Here is a 20985-nt window from a genome sequence, read left to right on the forward strand (position 1 = left end):
GAGGCCGCTGTGCCTGTACTTTCGATGGGCCTGTTCTTTCGGTGGTCACAGGTCCGTCTACCTTGCAGGCGTGAGCAGTGGCTTTGCCCCTCCGCTGGCCACTAGGCCTGTTCTGTCTGTTGGTTGCAGGTCTGTCTACCTAAAAGGCGCTGGTGGCGGCTCTGTCCCTCCCCCAACTGGGGCGATGTATCTGGCGGGCCACTGGGCCTGTTTTGTCAGTGGTCACGGTTCCGCCTACCTTGCACATGCGTGGAGCAGCTGTGTCCCTCCGAGAGTTGCTGGGCCTAACCTGCCAATGGGTGTCAAGTGCACCTACCTTGCAGGCCCGGGGGTAGCTCTGCCGCTCCGCGGGTTGCTGGGCCTGATATGCTGGTGAGACGCAGGTTTGCCTACCTTGCAGGCGCCTGGCGGCTCTGCCCCTCCCCCAACCGGGGCTGGGCGAGTGTCTGGCCGTCCTCTGAGCCTGTTCTGTTGGTGGTCAGGGTACTGCCTACCTAGCAGGCTCGTGGGGCAGCTGTGCCCCTCCGCAGTTTGTTGGGCCTGACCTGCTGGTGTGTGGCAAGTGCGCCTTCCTTGCAGGCCCAGGGGTGGCTCTGCCGCTCCGCGGTTGCTGGGCCTGGTCTGTTGGTGAGTCGCAGGTCTGTGTAACTTGCAGGCGCCCGGCGGCTCTGCCCCTCCCCCAACTGGGGTGGGGCGATGTGTCTGGCCGGCCTCTGGGCCTGTTCTGTTGGTAGTCAGGGTTCTGCCTACCTAGCAGGCTCGTGGGGCAGCTGTGCCCCTCCGCAATTTGTTGGGCCTGACCTGCCAGTGGGTGGCAAGTGCCCCTACCTTGCAGGCCCGGGGTGGCTCTGCCGCTCCGCGGTTGCTGGGTCTGATCAGCTGGTGATTCGCAGGTCTGCGTAACTTGCAGGCGCCCGGCGGCTCTGCCCCTCCCCCAACCTGAGCGATGTGTCTGGCAGTCCACTGGACCTGTTTTGTCGGTGGTCACAGTTCTGCCTACCTTGCACACACGTGGAGCAGCTGTTTCATTAGTGCCTGGGCACACTCTCCTTGTTTGCCTCCCTCAGGCCCTTAGTTTGTAGAGCTTGGGGCTGAGCACCCCCAGCAAACTTGCTTACCTTCTGGTAGCCACGCCCCCGTATCTGATGCAAGAGACCTCAGTTGTCGGCACCGGTGGGAGCTGTAGCCGTGAGTCCCATGCCAAGGCGAGTTGGTGCAAGAGACCTCAGTTGTCAGCACTGGTGGGAGCGGTAGCTGGGAGTCCCGCGCCGCGCGGTTCCCGCCGGCTCCTGTGCCAGCACCGCCGCGGCTCCCACCGGCTCCCGCGCCGCTGCTGCGGCTCCCGCCGGTTCCGGCCGGCTCCCTCGCCGCAGCCCCGGCTCCCGCCGGCTCCCTCGCCGCAGCCGCCGCTGCCGCCGTCTCCCTCGCCGCAGCCGCCGCTGCCGCCGTCTCCCTCGCCGCAGCCGCCGCTGCCGCCGGCTCCCTCGCCGAAGCCGCGGCTCCCGCCGGCTCCGTGCCGCCCTCGGTCTGGCTATTGCGCTCACAGGAGAGCTGGGAGGGGCTCTTAAGTTTTCCCCGCTGATCTATAGCTGAAAGAGCTGTGATCAGTCAAAAAAAACAAAACAAAACAAAACAAAACAACAACAACAAAAAAAAAACAGAGATGATGACGTCAGCTCTCCAAGATGGTGGCCGCTGGCTTCCTCTGTGGTCTGACTGATGTGGAGAACCGAATTGGATGGCTTCCTTCCCCGTCTCAAGCCCAGAATTCAGCTCTGAGTACAGTATTTGCACAGCTGGCGGGAGCCTGCAGAATCCGTAGCACTGTATCTTTGCATTGTTATCTTACCGTCGTTTCCCAGCGAGCGCCGCAGACTCTGGCTGCAGGGCGATTTGCTCCATACGCAGCGTGACCCTCCGTGCGGACAAATCTCTCGCGTTTGAGCTCCAGTAGCAGGTCCTTATGCAATGGAAATCCTTCCTCTAGGTTTCGGAGCACCCCAATTTTGCTGGAAATTCCTAACAAGCTAGCTTTTATCCATTCTACCTTGTCTTTTTCCTGCTCAGTGACGCAGTACACGGGAGTGCTGCACTCCTTTCGCAGCCATCTTCTCAAGTCTCAAGACTTTAAATAATTATTTTGTTTTTGCTAATTTTGACTAGCTTAATTGATCTCTCCAAAGGACACATTTCACTGGATTATGATATTGCTGCCCACCCACAATTAAATAATTATAAAAGTGTCCTACCTCATCTTTTAAGCACTTTCAAATTTGTTGAGGAATCTTCCTAATTACTTCATCTTACCTCCACTAAAGCACAGAGACGTAAGCTGAGACATTTTCTTTCCCAATTTGCAAATGACAGAAGTGAAAGCACTGGGGGTACATGACTTGCCATAATTGGTAACTGGCTTATAGGCAACTCAAATAAGATGTTCTCCAGACCAGTTTATTAAAGTGCTTAGATCACACTACTCCTACCAACAAGATCTTGGCTAGTTATATTTTACTTTGTTCCAAGAAGTATAATCTCTATCTCCTGGGTTACTCTGTTGGCACTTCAAATCCATAGAAAATGAATTCCATTTTTCATGTCTTCATTTTCTTGGTACTTTATCTATTTTGAGAGAGACATCAGAGAAACACTCCATCTTCATATAATTTTCTTTTTTGTCTTGGTAAATAATTGTCTCTCTGGTTTTCTGGCTGTCCTGGGAATCTCTTGGCCATTGGAAACTGAGAGCTTCAGGTTAGCTGGGATCTGTGCCTGCAACCATATTTCAAGTACAGGTGGTTTCTGACTTAGGATAGTTCAATTTATGACTGTGACTTCACAGTGGTGCAAAAGCATATGCATTCAGTAGAAATGGAATGTTGGATTTTGCTCTTTCCCAGCCTCGCTATATGTGGCATGCTACTCCCCTGCTATGTTGGGCGGCAGTCGCAAGCTGCTGCTCCCAGCCAGATAGGCGATCGTGATGAAAAGAACAAGCTGTACGGTGTACTCTGTGGCTAAACTTTGATGTTGGCTAGGTTAGGTGAATTCAATTTTTCAGCTCATGATGGGTTTATCTTTATGGGGGTGGTGTTGGTGGTGGTTAACTAACTATCCCCAGTAGTCAAAGGCCCAGGATTATTTTTAAAGGACTGTTGTACCCTCAATCTATTTTTTAAAAGGTAATGAAAAGCACACCCATATTCTACCACTGTAAAAAAAAAATACTGCTCATTTTATGTATTGTTTTGTTCTTTTTTATATGTAAATAATTTTTACATTATTAAAGTCTTAATTTTCAAAATTTTTGTGCCATAAACCCTTTTCGGTGGTGGTGGTGGTAGGGTTACTGAGCCACACCCTATCCCTATTTTGTATTTTATTTAGTGATAGGGTCTCACTGAGTTGCTTAGTGCCTCTCTGTTGCTGAGGCTGGCTTTGAACTTGCAATCCTCTGCTTCAGCCTTTATTTGTTTATTTTTATGTGGTGCTAAGGATTGAACCCAGTGCCTCACACATGCTAGGCCAGTGCTCTGCCACTGAGCCACAGCCTCAGCCTGTGCCATAAACTTTTAACTAGGGCTTTTTAAGCTAGATGTGTAAACACAAAACAACTTCTTACTTTTTAAATAAAGGAAACAATTTGCTTTTCAAAGTATAGATAATATTTTTAAGAAATTAATTTCTGTAGTTGGTAGAATTGTAGAGCTGGAAGGAATAGATCATAAACCCAATTATGTGATTTTTCTTTTTCTTTATTTTTCCTCTTTTTTTTAAACAGAAGAAGAAATAGAAGCCCAGAGAGATTACATAACTTGCAAATAAATAAATAAATAAACAAACAAACAAACAAATAAATGGAAAAGTGGCCAACAGCAGAATTAGGAAGAATCAGTGTCTGACTCCTATGTCCTTCTTACATTTTTAACAATGTACTTTACACTAGCAAACATCAAGAAAAAGCAAAACAAATTTTTAGTTAAATTAAAAATTTAGCTAACACACCGTTTGTATAGAGTTCAAATAGTGACTTTGGACTTTAAACACTTGTTCCTTGAAAACCTAACTTTATATACAGTAAGAATATGAAGATGATTTCTCTTTCCTGGAAATTTTAGGTTGTCTGGAATAAAAACAAAAGGGCCGCCGGTTGCCCAAAGCCCATGTGAGGTATACCAAATCAGGCTTCTGATTGGCCCCAGCCTTCTGGTCTCTATGGGCCTCATTAATTTGATGTGCTTTGTTTCTATGACAATAGAACACTGGCTAGTCAATTATTTGCACCTGCATTTCTCAGCTTGTCACACACCCCCTCTCCTTTTGGGTGTAAAAATAAATAGGAAAGAAAAGCCATGTTGAGGGAGGGAGATATCTACAAATTTGTTTTTCTCTATCACCCAGTAAAAGGATGTAAATTTGCCTTCACATTTTGTCAAATAAGTAAAGGTAAATTTATTCATTTTAAGATATAAAAAATGTTTTGATTGCAAGATATGAGAACATCCAGATTTTAAGAATAGGCAACTCTTTGGTATAATTAGCACTTATTTCTTTTTTCAATGAAGTATTTTCCCCTCTGTTTTCATATATAAAGATAAGCAATGTAGTTTCTCTATGCTTGAAAACATACCAGTAAATACTGCCAATTCCAATATTTTAAAATAGCTATTGTACAGAATAGTTTTATTCCAGGCCATAATTACATATGCTTATTTCCTTTTTAAAAAAATAATGCAAATTATAATCCCATTCACTTTTCTATAGAGGAAAGGACTATGGTGAAAATAGGACTGGTAAAAGCCAAACTTCTTTTTCTAATATGTTACTGGAGAGCCAGAATCTCAATGTTTCCTTTGGTCTTCTAAAGAGTTTGAGGATCTCTTATGTAAGCAACAAACCTTATGTTGGGTCTATTTTAGTAAAAGACACTTTTCTCTGTGAAAAAGTAAAGAATCTGTTGTTAACTAAGTTTTTCCTCTTCAAATGCTATCTTTTACAAACTATTTTATTTTGGCTATTTTCTGATTTTTCAAGTCTTCTTCCTGTGTTTTTATTCTAATTTTTTTTCTGATTCTTCATTTAGTATAATAAATAGTTATTGGACTCAAATTAAGCAAATACTTCCAGAAACACCATAAAATGTCTCTCTCCATTTTACAGATAAGGAGTTTGTCTTGAAGAGGCCAGGTATGTATGCAAATGCTTGCAAGGAGTGAGTGGTAGAGTTGAGGTTTAACCCGAGATTGACATAAAGCTTCTGACCATGGTGCCAAATGATTAGTTCCAGTTTTCTCATCTCATTCCATTATATATTTTTTTCTTCCAATTTCTATGTGCCAGTGTTGCCTTCTTTAAACCAGGACCAGATATTTCTTCCCTAGACCCTACCCTTCCAGCTCATCTTTTCCCTTTCTTTTGTGGTCCAACATCTTGATAGCTTAACTGCACATAGGATTCCATTTTTTCACCTTTATCCACCCGCAACTCACAGCCATCTGACTTTTGCCTCTACCATAGCAAAAACTCTTTTCAAAAGTAAATAATTAGTTGCTAAATCTTGTGGCTTTTTCTTTAAAGATTCTAAACTCTAGTATAAGCGAACATATTTTGAGTGTGCAGGTGGATTATTTTTACATTTATGCACCACTCAGATGGTTATAAAATATTTGCAACACTCCAGAAGGCTCCCATATGCTCCTTGATAACCTTATCCTGAACCTCATTCTATTCTATCCTAGATTAAATTTATCCTAATTTGAACACCCTAGAAATAGGATCACACAGTTGTGTCCTTTTAAATCTAGATTTGTTCACTTAACATTATATCTAGTAGATTCACACAGGTGTGGCATCCAGATGTTCATTCTTTTTTAATTGCTGGATATTATTCAAGGTATGAATAAGATACAAATTACTTATTCATTGTACTCTTGATGGACCTATGGGAATTTTTCAGTTTGCTATTTTTAATAAAGCTTCTATAAAAATCCTGGGTGTGACTTTTGGTGGACATGGCACCATCTTAAGAGTATACATAGGAGCAGAATTGTTGTCTCATAGACTAGGCATTTATTAAGTTTTAGTGGATGGTGCCAAATAGTTTTTGAAGGTAGCTTTACTAATGTCTACTAGCAATATTTGAGGTGTTTAACTGCTTCATACTTCTCTTCATCACTTGATATTGTAAGTTTTGAATTTAAAATTCCACTTTCCAATTGTCCATGCTGGTATTAGAAATAATTCTTTTAAAAAATAAATGCTATTGATGTGTAATTTACATATGATACAATTTACCCATTTAAAGTATGCAGTTTGGTAGCTTTTAGTGTATTCAGAATTGTGCAATCATAACATGATCAATTTTAGGACATTTTTATCGTTCCAAAAGCTGTCAGTCTTGAAACAACTTCCCATTGTTTCTCTTTATTTACTTTCAGACCTAGGAAGCTGATAATCTACTTTCCTATGTTATAGTTTTCTGTTTTAGCTATATGATATAAATGAAATCTTACATTATGTGATCCACTGTGATATCTTCTTTCACTTAGCATAATGCTATCATGGTTCATGCATGTTATACCATGTATCATACTTTATTCTTTTTTACTGCCAAATAATACTTCATTTTATGGATGTGCCACATTTTATTTATTCATTAGTTGATATTTGGATAATTTATATTTTTTTAAATATATGAATAAGATTGCTATGAACATCTGTGTATGTTTTTGTGTGGACATGTGATTTCATTTATCTTGGATATATACCTACTAGTAAAATTGCTAAGTTATATGATAGCTATCTTTAGACCTTTTGGGGAACTTTCAGATTGTTTTCCAAGGTGCCTGAACTATTTTAAATTCTTACCAGTCATGTGTGAGGCTTCCAATTTCTCTGCATAATCCACAATACTTGTTATTATCTGTCTTTATTATAGCCATTATAGTGTATGTATAGTGATTAGATAAAGATTTTGGTTTGCATTTCCCTGAAGTTTAAAGATACTAAACCTCTTTTCATGTGAGGATGGACTATTTGTACTTTCTTTATGCAATGTCTACTTAGATCTTTTACCTATTTAGTTGGGTTGTCTTTTTATCCATAACAGTCATTTATATATTTGAGATAAAATCCCACGTAAGTGGTTTGAATATCTCTTTGTGTACCGTCAGTTGTCTTATACTTTGATACATTTGAATCTTAAAAGGTCTCAATTTTGAAGGTTGCCTTTACTGTTGGGGTCACAGCTAAGAAACCAATGCTTAAGGTCATCAGGATTCATGCCTCTCTTCCTAAAACTACAAGAACTGTAAAACTCTATAGAAATATAAAAATATAAAAAAACTATTATAATTTTAGCTTTTACATGTAGGCCCATTTTGAGTTCTTCTTTTGCATGTTTTTAGATGTCCAACTTCATTCTTTTGCATGTGAGATATTCATTTGTCCCAGCACAATTTCTTGTAATGATTATCCTTTTCCCATTGAATTGGCACCTGTTTTGGTTTGGGTATTAGGTATCTCCAAAAGCTCATGTGTGAGACGGTGCAAGAAGGTTTAGAAGTGAAATGATTGGATTGAGATTCTCATAATCCAACCAGTGAATTTGTTACCATTAAGGGGTCTTGGATTCATTGTCGCCACTCAGCCAGGAATTGAAGAAGATGACACAGGGATAGAAAGCAGCAGGTTTATTGCCAAAGCAACAATAACAGACTTCTCCCAAGAGAAAGGGCCAGAGAGCCAGGAGTCTGGTGGGGAAGATTGGGCTTGTTCTTTTTATGGTCCCTGGAATTTCTTCTTTTCCCTATATCGTCCCCTGTCCATGCTCCCCCTCACTATTATTCATTGGTGCCCTTGAGATAAGTAGAAATTCAAGTGGTCCATTTTCATAATATACTATTTAGCCTTAATTGAATCCAATTGTGGCCATTTTAATTATAGCCCTTCTCTTTGCCCACCCCAATTTAAAAATTAGCCAATTGTGTAGATCGTAAATTCCAAACGCCTCCAATCAGAGTGAAGGGCAGCACTGCATTAGGGATATAAGCAGGTGGACTGCCCACCCATGTGTTTGGTAGCCAGGTTCTGTAGCATGCTCATCTGGCAGAGTAAAGTTGGCCTTGCCCACCCACTTGACAGCATGTGTTCTTGTGGCACCTCGGAATTTCTGATGTCCCCTGTGTCCACATGTCTATTTCAGTTTTTCTATTGGACCTCCCATTTAGGAGCATGGATATGGAAGTTTCTGGTCCCCTGCTTGTGTCCACAAGCACTTTCGTCACCTGGGAAGTTGACCTCATTGAAAGACACTCTCCAGGCTCCTTTGGTCTCTACCTGCCCTAGACTTCCTCACTCACTATCTTTCCCTGGCTGCCTGTGCCCTTCTCCATCTCCCTCAATTAAGTCTCTCTGTCCCTGCTTCCTGGTGTGATGTCTTTGAGCCACTTCTCTCCACCCCACTCTTCTACTGTGATGTTTTACCTCATCTCGAGCCCCCAGGAATGGAGTTGGCTGTGTATGGACTGAGACCTTTGAAACTGCGAGCCCCCAAATAAATCTTTTCCCCTCTAAAGTTGTTCTTCTCAGGTCTATTAGTCACAGCAGTGAAAAAGCTAACTAAAATAGAAATTGGTACTGAGAAGTGGGGTCATTGCTATGACTAACCTGACCATGTGGCTTAGAAGCTTTTGGAGATTTTTGGAATTTGTGGGAGGAATCTTGGAAAGTTTAGAGATAAAAACTGGAGAAGTTTTAGCTTGTTATAAGTGGAGTTTAATAGGCAATTCTAGTGGGAGATCGGACGACTAGAATACCCATACAACTCTGGACAGTAAAGACGGGACTCGAGGTGTATTTCAGAGGACACTGTTGGGTACTTGGACTGGAGGTCACTTGTGTTACATTCTGGTTGAGAAGTTCTCTACATTTTGCCCATGTTTTGAGACTTTCTGTGAGGCTAATTTTAAAGTGATGGGCTTCTTAATCTGGCAGGAAAAAAAATTCTAGGCAGCATGGTATTCTGGCAGTGACATGGGTATTACTAGTGGGCTTTTAGCTAAATTTATTATGATATTCAGGAACAGAAAGCAGAGCAGAAGGATTTGAAAAATTTGGACTTGAAAGGTGGGAGTAGAACGGGCTAAGGGAGTTGCAGTTGTTAAAAGACATCACTGCCACTGAAATGCTGAAGACTTTGCCCAGAGACAATAAGAAAGATGGTTCTAGGGCATCTCAGGAATTGGCAAGGCCACACCCCTCTCAGCTTCAAGAGACTAAAAGTAAAAATTCCTTTGAGGAGATCAATGGGGCACCTCCTGGCACAGGGCCGCCTAGGAAGTTTTTTTCCCCAGGCTCAGTGGCCCATGCACTCAAAGGCTGCTGTGACCATGGCTCCTGGAAGTTTGGCTACTGTTCAAGATGTTGGTGGACTTTGGCATCAACCATGTGGTGCTGGTTCATCAGGGATGCTGGAGGCAGGCCTGGGAGGCCAGGCAAAGTGCAGTAGGGTCAGACTCCCTGTGGGCTTCCCTTAAGAGGGTAGTGCATGGAGAAGTGAGAAGGAAGCTGAAGCTGCCGTGGAAACCCCCAGGATTAAGAAATGCCAGAACTCCCATTTTTACCCCAAATAGAGATTGCAGAATCATATCGGTTACACATCCACATTTTTACATAATGCCGTATTAGTAATTGTTGCCCACTTGAATCTAATCTATGAAATATGATATGTCAAGAGCTTTGTAATGTTTTGAACAACCAATAAAAAAATAAAATAAAATAAAAAATAAATAAAAAAATAAAAAGAAAAGCCAGAAATATGGGATCTCTGCTGAGGAAAGCTGCAGGAAATTGAGTAGAGTCAAGCAACAGAGAGGCCATGTGAGCTGCAGCCAGTAAAGCCATGGGGCAAAGCTACACAAGTCTTTTCGTCGAGCACATCAGGATGCCTTGTACCCCAGGTGCTGGATGTGGAGCTATAGGACTTATTTGCCCAGTTGGGTTTTGGTCTTGGTTTGGTTCCATCCCTTCTTTCTATGTCCCTATGTTTTTTTAATATTTATTTTTTAGTTATAGGTGGACACAATATCTTTATTTTGTTTCTATGTGGTGCAGAGGATCGAACCTGGTGCCTCACGTATGGTAGGCAAGTGCTCTACCTCAGCCATAACTCCCCCCGCCCCATTTCTTCTTTTTGGAATAGAAATGTTTACCCTGTACCTTTTGTATATTCGATACATGTTACTTGATTTTTACAGGGGATTATGCTGACAGTTTGCCTTAAGGACACTTGGAAATGAACTAAACATCTTTTACATCATGAGGTTAGCTTGAGCTTTTGGGGACCAGGCTCCACGGAATGTTATGGTTTGGATATTAGGTGTTCCCTAAAAGCTCATGCTTAAGACAATGAAGGTTTAGAAGTGAAGTGATTGATTTAAGGCTCTCATAACCCAATCAGGGAATTAATCCTCTGATAGGGGTTGACTAAGTGGTGACTGAAGGCAGATAGGGTGTGGCTGTAGGAGGTTGGGGGCATGTATCTATTTTTGTATCTGGCTAGTGGAATGTCTGTCTCTCTTTCTCTTCTTTCTGGTGTGACAATTTTCATACTTAGTCTCTAGCCACTACTTCTCTGGGCTGCCAACTTTCATAGTCAAGGCACTTTGGAAACACATCTATTTCTCCACCAAAATGTGAGCAGAACTTTTCTTTCTTCCATACTGTTTTATCTGTATTACTTAGAAAGAGTACTTAGGATTAAATAGATGCTAAAAATACTCAAAGTGAATAAATGTCAAACTTTAGCCATATATGACATTTTAAGTATGTGATGACCTTTCAGACCCCTTTAGTTGAAGACTAACAGTTTTTCTACCCTTAGTATATACCTATGGTTGGGTGTGTGGAGGGTACCTTGAGAGTAAAGTACAAGTCAAGCATTGAGGTCTTCTGGGAAGCTGGGATCATTTTATGGAAAATTGGAAGAATAAGATGTAAATGTGCCATTAAATTTAGATTAGCTTTATAAATTGTTGTATGAATGCATTGGTTTTGTCTGTCCCTTATTAGTCAGTGGATATTTGGGATATTTCTACTTTTCTGTGATTAAAAACTTAATTTGACTTTGCTAATAATCTGAATAATAAAGTGAAAACATACAGAAAGGTATAGTCATGGAATTTGTGGAAAAAGGTGCTTCAATAGTCAGTGTCCTGATGTCCTGGAAATGTTTTCTTGAGCAGGTGAATGAGGTTAGAGTTAAGATCGTGATTTTTATTCCACATTCCTCCTTTATTTTAAAATTTGTCATTCAAAAAGAGTACTTTTGTAACATAAACATCTGAATGTTGGTTTTCATAATTGCTTAAAGAACATTTATAAACCTATTTCTCAATCCTAGAATTAGAACATTAAAAAAACTTTCAGCCACCTTCTTCTGCCCATCTCTCTGCCTTCATGCCACTTCTATGCCACAGAGGTCACCACTATTACCAAAATTTGCATGAATTTTTATATTGTTTCTTTAACAGATCTTTATCATAAATATGTGTATGACTAAATATGCCCATTAACTTTGTTATTGATCTCTATGAAGACGGTATCACAATATGTGTAGTTTCTGGGTTATACATTTTTGGGCAAATATTATGTTTTTAAGATGTATCTACATTGTAGAAGGTGCTTGTAATTCACACTTTTGTTTGCTTTTAATTAAAAAAATTTATTGGTGCATATTAATGACACAGAACAGTGTGTTTCATTGTGGCATATTTTATATGCAGATTACCTAATTTGACCCATGTCATTCCTCAGTACCTTCTCTTTCGTACCTTTCCTCCTCCTTCCCTCCCCTCCCCATTCCCTTCCTCTCCCCTAATGGTTTCCTTTCTGTTTTCATGAGATCTCTTCCCGTCCCTTCTTTCTCTATAGCTTACATGTGAGAGAACAAATGTATTATTTGTCTTTCTGAGCCTGGCTTATTTTGTATAACATAATGTGCTCTAGTTCCATTCATTTTCCTGCAAATAATATAAATTTAATTATTCTTTATGGCTGAATAAAACTTCATTGGGTTCACACATTTTCAATGCTGTGAAAGTAGGCCACAACTTTATTTTTTGTCTGTTTTTAACAGAATGTGTGACATTTCTACTTCTATGTCATTAAGAATGCTCCCAAAACTTTTCAATCTATTTTATAATAATTTTTATTTACTGTTTTAAAACATATCTAATGATATATTTCTTTAACACTTTACTGATGGGGAAAAAAATCTTTCCAAATGGCTGTTTTTAGACACATTGTATGGAATGATTATTTTTGTGACTTCCTCTAAAATAACTAATTTTCTCTCATCCGGGGGCCTTTGCATATATTACTCTGTCTTGAAGTTTTGCCTCCCTACTCCTTAATCACATTTGCCTGAGTACTTCCCATTCATCCCTTAGGTTTCCTCTCAAGTGTCACTTTTTCCAGGAGTCCTTTCCGACTACCCAGGGTTGTGGTATGTAGTTTCCATCCCTATCACATATTCGTGTACTATGCATATTTCCCTTATCAAATCACTCTTTATGCTCATACGTATGATAGTCTCTGTCTTGCTGTCTGGCTTACTGTCTACTAACCTATCCATTTGTAATGGCAGACCTGTGCCTCATTTTATGATATATCTTTGGAATCTAGGCTAGAGTCTGGAAGAAGAGAAACATTCAATAAACTTAAAATAGTCAATGAAGGAATTTCTAATTTTTCACCACCTGCTCACCAAAATGATCAACAAAGACAATTATTTGTTGGTGGGTGGAATAGTCATATTTTCTCTTTGGATCAGGTGTTTTAATGCTGTCAGATATCAAAGATGGAGATCAGTAGAGAGCTGAACAACTGGGCCTCTATTCACTCCTGTCTTCTCGGCCCATGGAGATCTAGTCCACAAAGACAGCTATTGATTTCTACCATTAATCTGCCAGGCAAGCTAGCAATAATTGCTTTAGGAATTTTGTCCGTGAATATTTCCTGTTAATTTCCCAGGAGTAAAACCAGCTGCTGCCACTCTTTTAACAACAACAAAAAAAATTAGAGCAGGTGGAAATTAACATACTCATAAATGATTGTTAGAAAAATATTATTTTTGAGTTTGGGCTTGTGAATAAGAAAGCAAAAATACAAAGTATTTAAAGTTTTCAAAGGATTTTAATTTGCAATATGAATAAATAGAGCAAAGACAAAGGTAGAAAAATATATTTGATTTATGGAAACAGTTTCCCATTCCATTTAAAAATATTTAATCTTTACAGAGTCTGGTAAACTTGAAGATATACAACTCCCTCGTTGCTCAGATAAAGGAACAATAGTTTGGCTCAGGAATCTTCATTGATTGTGGCATCTCTGACCCTTTTTTGGAAATCATTTTTCTTTTCCCTGAAGTACATACTTTTAAACATTCTCCTCTTGTCTTTTGTCTGTCTGTAATGGTTAATTTTGTGTGTCAACTTGGCTAGGTCACAAGACTCAGATCTGGTCAAACACATCTGGATACTACTGTGAAGATACTTTCTTTTACATGAGACTCACATTTAAATCAGCAGAACGAATAAAGCAGATCATTCTCCATATTGTGAGTGATGCCCATTTAATCACTTGAAGGCCTTAAGGAAAAGGACTGACCCCCTCCTGGAGAGGGACTTCTATGTCCAGACTTGAAAGGCACCGACCCTTCCCTGGGTCTCGAATCTTCTGTCCTCTCGTCAGATTTTTTGAGCCTGCCAGCTTCTATAATCACATGAGCCAATTTCTTAAAATAAATCTTTCTATAAATATACAGTCATGAATCACTTAATGATGGAGAGGCAAAATCATTAGGTGAGTTTTGTTGTTTTTTTGAACATCATAGGATGTACTTATGCTAATGAAGATGGTTATGATGTCACTAAGGGATCTTATTGGATCACCATTGTAGAGATGATTCCTTGTGAGTTATGACCAAAGCATTATTATACAGTGTATGACTTTATGTACGCACACGTTCTATTTGTTTTGTTTCTCTGGAGAAACCTGACTAAAGCCATGTCTTATTTTTATCCTTTCTATTGAAGGATATTTTCATCAGATTCAGTGTTTCCTTTTTATTTGCTGGGATATGTTCCAGGGCCCCCAGTGGATTCCTGAAACTGTTGATAGTGCTGAACTATAATATATATATATATATATATATATATATATATATATATATATATATATTTTAATTTTTTCCCCTATATATACAGACAAATATAGTTGGAATCATATAACCTTGGATTCTTTTTCTTATGCTTTTAAGGCTAACGCATGTGTTTTCATGGATTTTATATGTACACACACAAATATGTATGTATGCATGTATATTTATATATAATTTGAACGTTTTAGGCTTTGTTAGTATACTATAGTTACAATAATAGTTGGGTTCATTTTGACACCACCATATGTTGTTCTATACATAGGTGGAACTTAATTTGCTCCATTTCAGTCCCTGTGCCACTTCTTTCCCTTCTCCTTCCCCTATTCACCTTTCTCTACTGTCTTCTACTTATCTTTAATTGGTGCTTTATATTGATGGATTTTACTGTGGTGTATTAATACATGCACATAGTATAATTTTCTTCAATTTTCTCTGCATTTTCTCCTCTTTCCTGTGTCTCTTTGCCCTCTCCCTCCATCTCCTTCTATTTCATTGATCTCCCCTCTATTCTTGTGATGTCTAATTCCCTGCCTGTCCCCTTATTTTGGTCTAGCTTCTGCAGAAGTTACAAAGCATTTGACCCTTGATTTTTCTTTTTTTTTTTTTTGAGTCTGGCTTATTTCACTTAGCATGATGTTCTCCATTTCCATCCCAAAATACAATAATTTAATTCTTCTTTATGGCTGAATAAAATTCCATTATGTATATATACCACATTTTCTTGACCCATTTACCCATTGTTAGGCCCCTGGGCTGGTTCCATACTTTTGCCATTGTGCTGCTAAAAATATAGATGTAGCTGCCTTGTTGTAGGGTACTGATTTTAATTCTTTTGGATAAATGCCAAGGAGTGGGATAGCTGGGTCATATGATAGGACTATTCTTGATTTTTTTTTTTTAAGGAATCTTTATACAACTTTCCAGAGTAGTTGTACTCATTTGCAGTCCTGCTAGCAATGTATGAGTGTACCTTTCCCCGCCACACCCTCACCAGCATGTATTATTATTTGCATTCTTGATAATTGCCATTCTGACTTGAGGGAGATGAAATCTTAGTTAGTTCTGATTGGCATTTCCATGATTGCTAGGACATTGAACATTTTTTTTTCATATATTTGTTGTCTATTTGTGTTTCTTCTTTTGAGCAGCATCTGTTCAGTTCTTTTGCCCATTTATTGATTGTGTTATTTAGCTTTTTTGGATGTTATTTGAATTCTTTATATATTCTGGATATTAATTCTGTCAGTAGGAGCTGGCAAAGATTTTCTCCTATTCTGTAGGATCTCCCTTCACAGTCTTAATCATCTCCTTTGCTGTGCTTTTTCATTTAATGGTATCTTACTTATTGACTCTTGGTTTTATGTTGAACTTAAGGGTCTTGTTAAGGAAGTTGGTGCCGGCACCAGTATTAGTATTATGGAGTTTTAACCCTCTGTTTCTTCTAGTAGTTGTAAAGTTTCTGGTCTAATTTCTGTCTTTGCCTCAAAAAATAATAATTATTATTTTTTTTTGTACGAGGGATTGAACCCAGGGATGCTTAACCACTAAGCCATATCCCCAGCCCATTTTTCATGTTATACTTAGAGACAGGTTCTACCTAAGTTGCTTGGGGCCTCACTAAATTGTTGAGGCTGGTTTTGAACTTTTGATTTTCCTCCCTCAACCTCCTGAACTGTTGGGATTACAGGCATGTGCCACAGTGACTGGCCCTGATTTAATTTTTTAAAATAAATATTGACTCTTTTACATTGTTTGCCAAAACTCACACAAAGAAGGAATAGATTGTGTCTTTCAGAAAATTGGTCTATTTTACTTAAGTTATTAAATTGGTGGGCATATATGGTTGTTCACAACCTTCTAATGTCCAGGGAATCAGCATATGGACTTTCCAGAGTAGCTTCTTTTACTGGGCAATGTGTATCTAAGACCTCCCTCCACTGTTTTTCAGTGGCTTCATAGATTGTTTCTTTATTTTACAGAATAATACATCACTTACTAAATACTCAGTTTGTTCACTTGTGGATTGAAAGACATCTTGGGTGCTTCCAATTTTGGCAATAATAAATAAATCTGTTACATTTTTGTGCAGGTTTTTGCATGTATACATTTTCTTCCCATGTGAATAATTTTTGTGAAAAAGTTCTATATGTAGGTTTTTTAAAAAGTTCTATATGTAGGTTTTTTTTAAAGCTTATGGATTACTATTGGTTTAACCTCCTTCATTTAAAAAAAGTTATTCTTTGGGGAATTGCCTTTGCTCTTTTGAAAAAGCCAGTTAACTATATGTGTGTGGGTCTATTTCTAGGTTATTTTGTTCCATTGATCTTATTTTTGGATTTATTTTAGCAACAACATACTCTCCTGATCATTATTCTTTATTATAATAAATCTCAAAGTTGAGTAGAATCAGTCCTTGGTTCTTCAATATTGTTCTGATTCTTCTGGCTCTTTTTCCTTTCATTAAAGTTTAGGATCATTTGAAAATATCTATGAAATAGCAAATGAACTTTCATTGCAGTTGTATTGAACCTATAAATAAGATTATTAAGATTGATAACCTAACAAAATTGAGTCCTATTATCCACAACCATGGAACACTTTTTATTTTTTTCATTAGATTTTTTTAAAATATAGATTTTATACATTTTTAAGATTTATACCTATTTCAGTTTTTTCCAACTTTATTGACAAATACAATTGTATATGTAAGTCATATAATGTGATGTTTGTATATATTGTGAATTGAGTACCATAATCAAGTTCAACTAACATCAGTTCACATAGTTACTTTTTTTTTGTGTGTGTGAGAACATTTCAAATTTGCTCTGACATTTTTTAAAAAAACTTTTATTTGCACTTATTTTATGCTGAATTTATTGCCATGCCATAGGTTTTTCTTTCTTTAGTTTCTTCTGGGGTATCTTTTTCTTCTGTGCAGCCTCCTCTTCTGGTTTAGGAACAGTTCATTCCTTTGCAGCTAATCATCTCATCCTGGCAGGGGGATCTCATGTATGGGTTAATCCGACCATGAGTTCTATAATAAGCATGGCAGCTCATTTTGGGTGCTTTTTTTGCCTGGATGTGTTCAATGACCAGAGTGTCTATATCTACACTCTGGAGTTCAGCATTATTATCTGTATTTTTAAGCACCTTCAGCAAAAATTTAGCACTCTTTTTTTGGCCACTGACCCTGTATCCTGGCCTGATTACATCTCCCAACTCCGCCATTGTAAAGGTGGAATGGCACACATGGCTTCTTTAAAATTATATCTTTCAGGTACTTGGCGGCTTTTCAGATATGCATTCCCTTGATGACCTGTGCAGTTTCACAGGTGTTCCTAATGAAGATTTGAACCTCTTGATTTGCGTGATTTTTGTAGGGTTTTCTGGGTGGAGAGAATAGCAAACCATTTTCACAGGTCACCTCAGGCCACTAAAAAGAAGAGAGCTGCTCTAAGTCTTTCATTTTCTAATGTACTAAAGCATTGAATGTAATTATTATTGCTTCTAATCCCATTTCTTTCCTGCTGTTTCTCACTCGCAGTGCCCAGTTTCTCTATATGCTTATTGTTATCGGACTGGGAATATTTTATTTGCCTTGAATCAATAAAATCAGTAATCTTGATGAAATCCAGAAGTAGGTTCCTTCAGAAAAGATCTGTTTTGGATTCTGTCAGGCTTTGAGCATTACTATTTGGTGGCTATTTTATACTAAAGTTCACCTTGAGGCTTTTTGAGCCATCTGCTATATAAATTTGGGTTGCAAATCTAAGGCTATAAATTTTCAAGGTGATCCCCCATCCCCTCCTTCCATTCAGGCTGAAATTGGGCAGTACATCTTAGTTTTAAGAATAGTATCCTGGGGTCCTGCTGGAAGATGTGGTTTATTTCCAATTTATTTTTGTCTTGAGCACTCTTTCGGATACTATCTTTATGGAGATGTAGTTCTTTTATTAGACTGACCTTCTTGGTAAGGTCAGGGTTTGAGAGGCTCAGTTATGAAAACTGAAATGTAAGTTAACCCAATTTTGTTTTTTCCATCAAAGAATATGTGCCCAAAGTGTTCTGCTAACTCCTCTGGTTACCTTTCTTTACTCATTCTGGCCTGATTCTTCTTCTTCTTTATTTTTGAATTATTATACATGAGATAAAGAAATTTTCTTTTAAAAAAATTTAAAAATATTTTATCTAGCATTTCAAGTGACTCCCTCCACCCCATCAAGAATAGTAGAGAATAGTAGACTCAGATAACCAGTCTATCAGACTGTCAGATGATTATACCCAAATGCTCTGAAAGTCTCCAGTCTCAGTAGCTGACACTTACTGGAGCATCTGTGGCAACAGCTGTACCATCTGCACCCTTAACAAGCTGGCACTCCTCCCTGGAGTGGACAGTATGGGAATCCTCTGTCATAGTCAAGCAGGACTTGAGACAGGCTTATGAAGACGGAAAGGCCATATTTTCTGTGTGTTGAGGCTGAGATGGGTCCTAGGGTGACTGTTGAGGGTCAAGTGGAGTGAGAGGTGTATTGGGCAGGATCTGCTTGATGATGATGATGTCACCATGGTCTGGATTTAGCAGCATCTGCTGTATAGTTTGGAGTTTTCTATCATGAATAGGTATCCACACCATTTACTTGTACTCCATGCTCTTAGGTGGTGAGGGTAGGAGGAGAGCATGGCCTTGTCTGGGGTTGAGAAGGCGTAATCCTGATAGCTTATCCTTGGCCCCTGAAGGACCCAGGGAGGAAGCTGTTACATCTGTTTATATATATTTATTTATTTGTAGATGGACACAGTATTTCTATTTTATTTATTTTATGTGGTTCTGAGAATGGAGCCCAGTGCCTCACTCACACATGCTAGGCAAATGCTCTACCACTGAGCCACAACCCTAGCCTGTCACATTTATTTTTTTTACTTTAAAATTAATCTTGTTTCTTTTATCTGTGTTTAATTACTTTTATGTTCTAAGTTAGTATTTTTTTACAAAATAATTTTATTTTACTTCTATCTTGAATTATGTCAATTCATTTCTAAGATATTCTAGTTTTGATATATTTATTGCAGTTTTATTTCATGAACATATTTATCTGGTATATCATTTTACTATTGAAGTATTTTGTTTTCATGAGATTTGAGAGATTCAAAAACTGTTTTGTCATATTGCTATATCTCCACAATCTTTATTTATATTTTAAACAGATAATTCACACAATGAAAGTTCCACGTGTGGCGTATGGAAGGTGTTTCCTTGAATTCAACACAAATTGATAATAGCATCTACATACTGAAATTCTCATGCTGCCCCTCCTTAGAGATTGATGTCTTAGTATATTCTCCTTTTTCAGAAACTTTTTAATGTTTACTATGATATTCCTAAATTAACCTAATTAATTTGAGGATTTACTTTATTTTATGTGTATCTGAAAATATTAGAAACAATTAAACACTATTTCCTCTTTAAGACATTGTTTACTTAGTGCAAATAGTTTTCCCCTCATTTCAGGGTGACTTTAAATGTCTTTCTCCAAGCTATATATCTTTGTTAAAATTATATTGGTCATATCACCAAATAATGCTTGGTACCTGGAGAAACAAAAGAATTTAAGCAGAAAATATATTTTGTTTGGAGAACATTTCAACACAGTAAAAGTATAATGGATTTTCTTTCCCATTTTGAGAGCAATTTTAGGGTGCCATGGGATCTCCTTAGGTGGTGTTTATGGAAAATATAGTGTTTTTACAGTTTTAATGATGTTTTATGACAGTTGGGATTTATTTTTTTTAATTGGAAAATATTTATGTTTTGGAGATTTTTTTCCTGTTTACTTCTGTGCTCTTGAGTTTCATTCTAAAATTTATTTACATGAAAACACAATATTTCTCTTATAAAATGGCTTTATCTCTTATTCAGAAGACAAATTTAAGTCTACAGTCTTAGACTTTTGCAGATAGAAGATATCTAAAAAATATTTTGTTAAAACTTATGAAGTCTTAAAAGGTAAAGTGCATGTCTTTTTGTGCGCTTATTTTTAGTAATCCATATCAAGACAACAAAACAAAAAAACCCAAATTACTTCCAATTGAATTATTTTAACAAAATTGTGACTGATTATCAATTGTGTAGGTTTGTCTAAGTGGGGTTCTGCTTATTTAGAACTACTAAAGTGAATTCTGATTCATTTGGTAATGTTTTAAAAATATCTTTGTGATCTTTTGTTCACATATTTTAATGGCTTCCTTTCTTAGTCTATATATCAATGACAATTAACTTTTGTTTCTTGTACTTTTAAAAAAATTAAAGTTACATATAATGAATACACTCTGAAGCATTTAAAAAACCCCAATACCTGCCTGACCACATTACCAGTTTAATATCAATCCCAATTAACAAATTGTCTATTATGCTATTACCATATCATCTTGTTCACAGTAGGTGTTGTATTAAACCTTGAATCCAAGTAGGGTAAAATATCCAAATTCTTCCATTTCATGGGTGTTTTTGGCTATATTTGAGCCTTTGACTCTATATGGTAATTTTAGAATTGGTTTGATAGATTTATCAACAAATCCTGCTGGTATTTTTATTGCAGTAAATTTAACAAATAACTTTGTTGAAATACAAATCATAAAAATATTGAATCATCTAGTCCATGAATATGGTATGGGTTTCCATTTATTTTTGCTTAAATTTTTTTTAGCAATGTTATATAATTTTTAAGATACAGACCTTGCAAATATTAAATTAATTTCTGATTTGTTTG

Source organism: Callospermophilus lateralis, chromosome 17, assembly GCF_048772815.1.
Source record: "Callospermophilus lateralis isolate mCalLat2 chromosome 17, mCalLat2.hap1, whole genome shotgun sequence".
NCBI lineage: Eukaryota > Metazoa > Chordata > Mammalia > Rodentia > Sciuridae > Callospermophilus > Callospermophilus lateralis.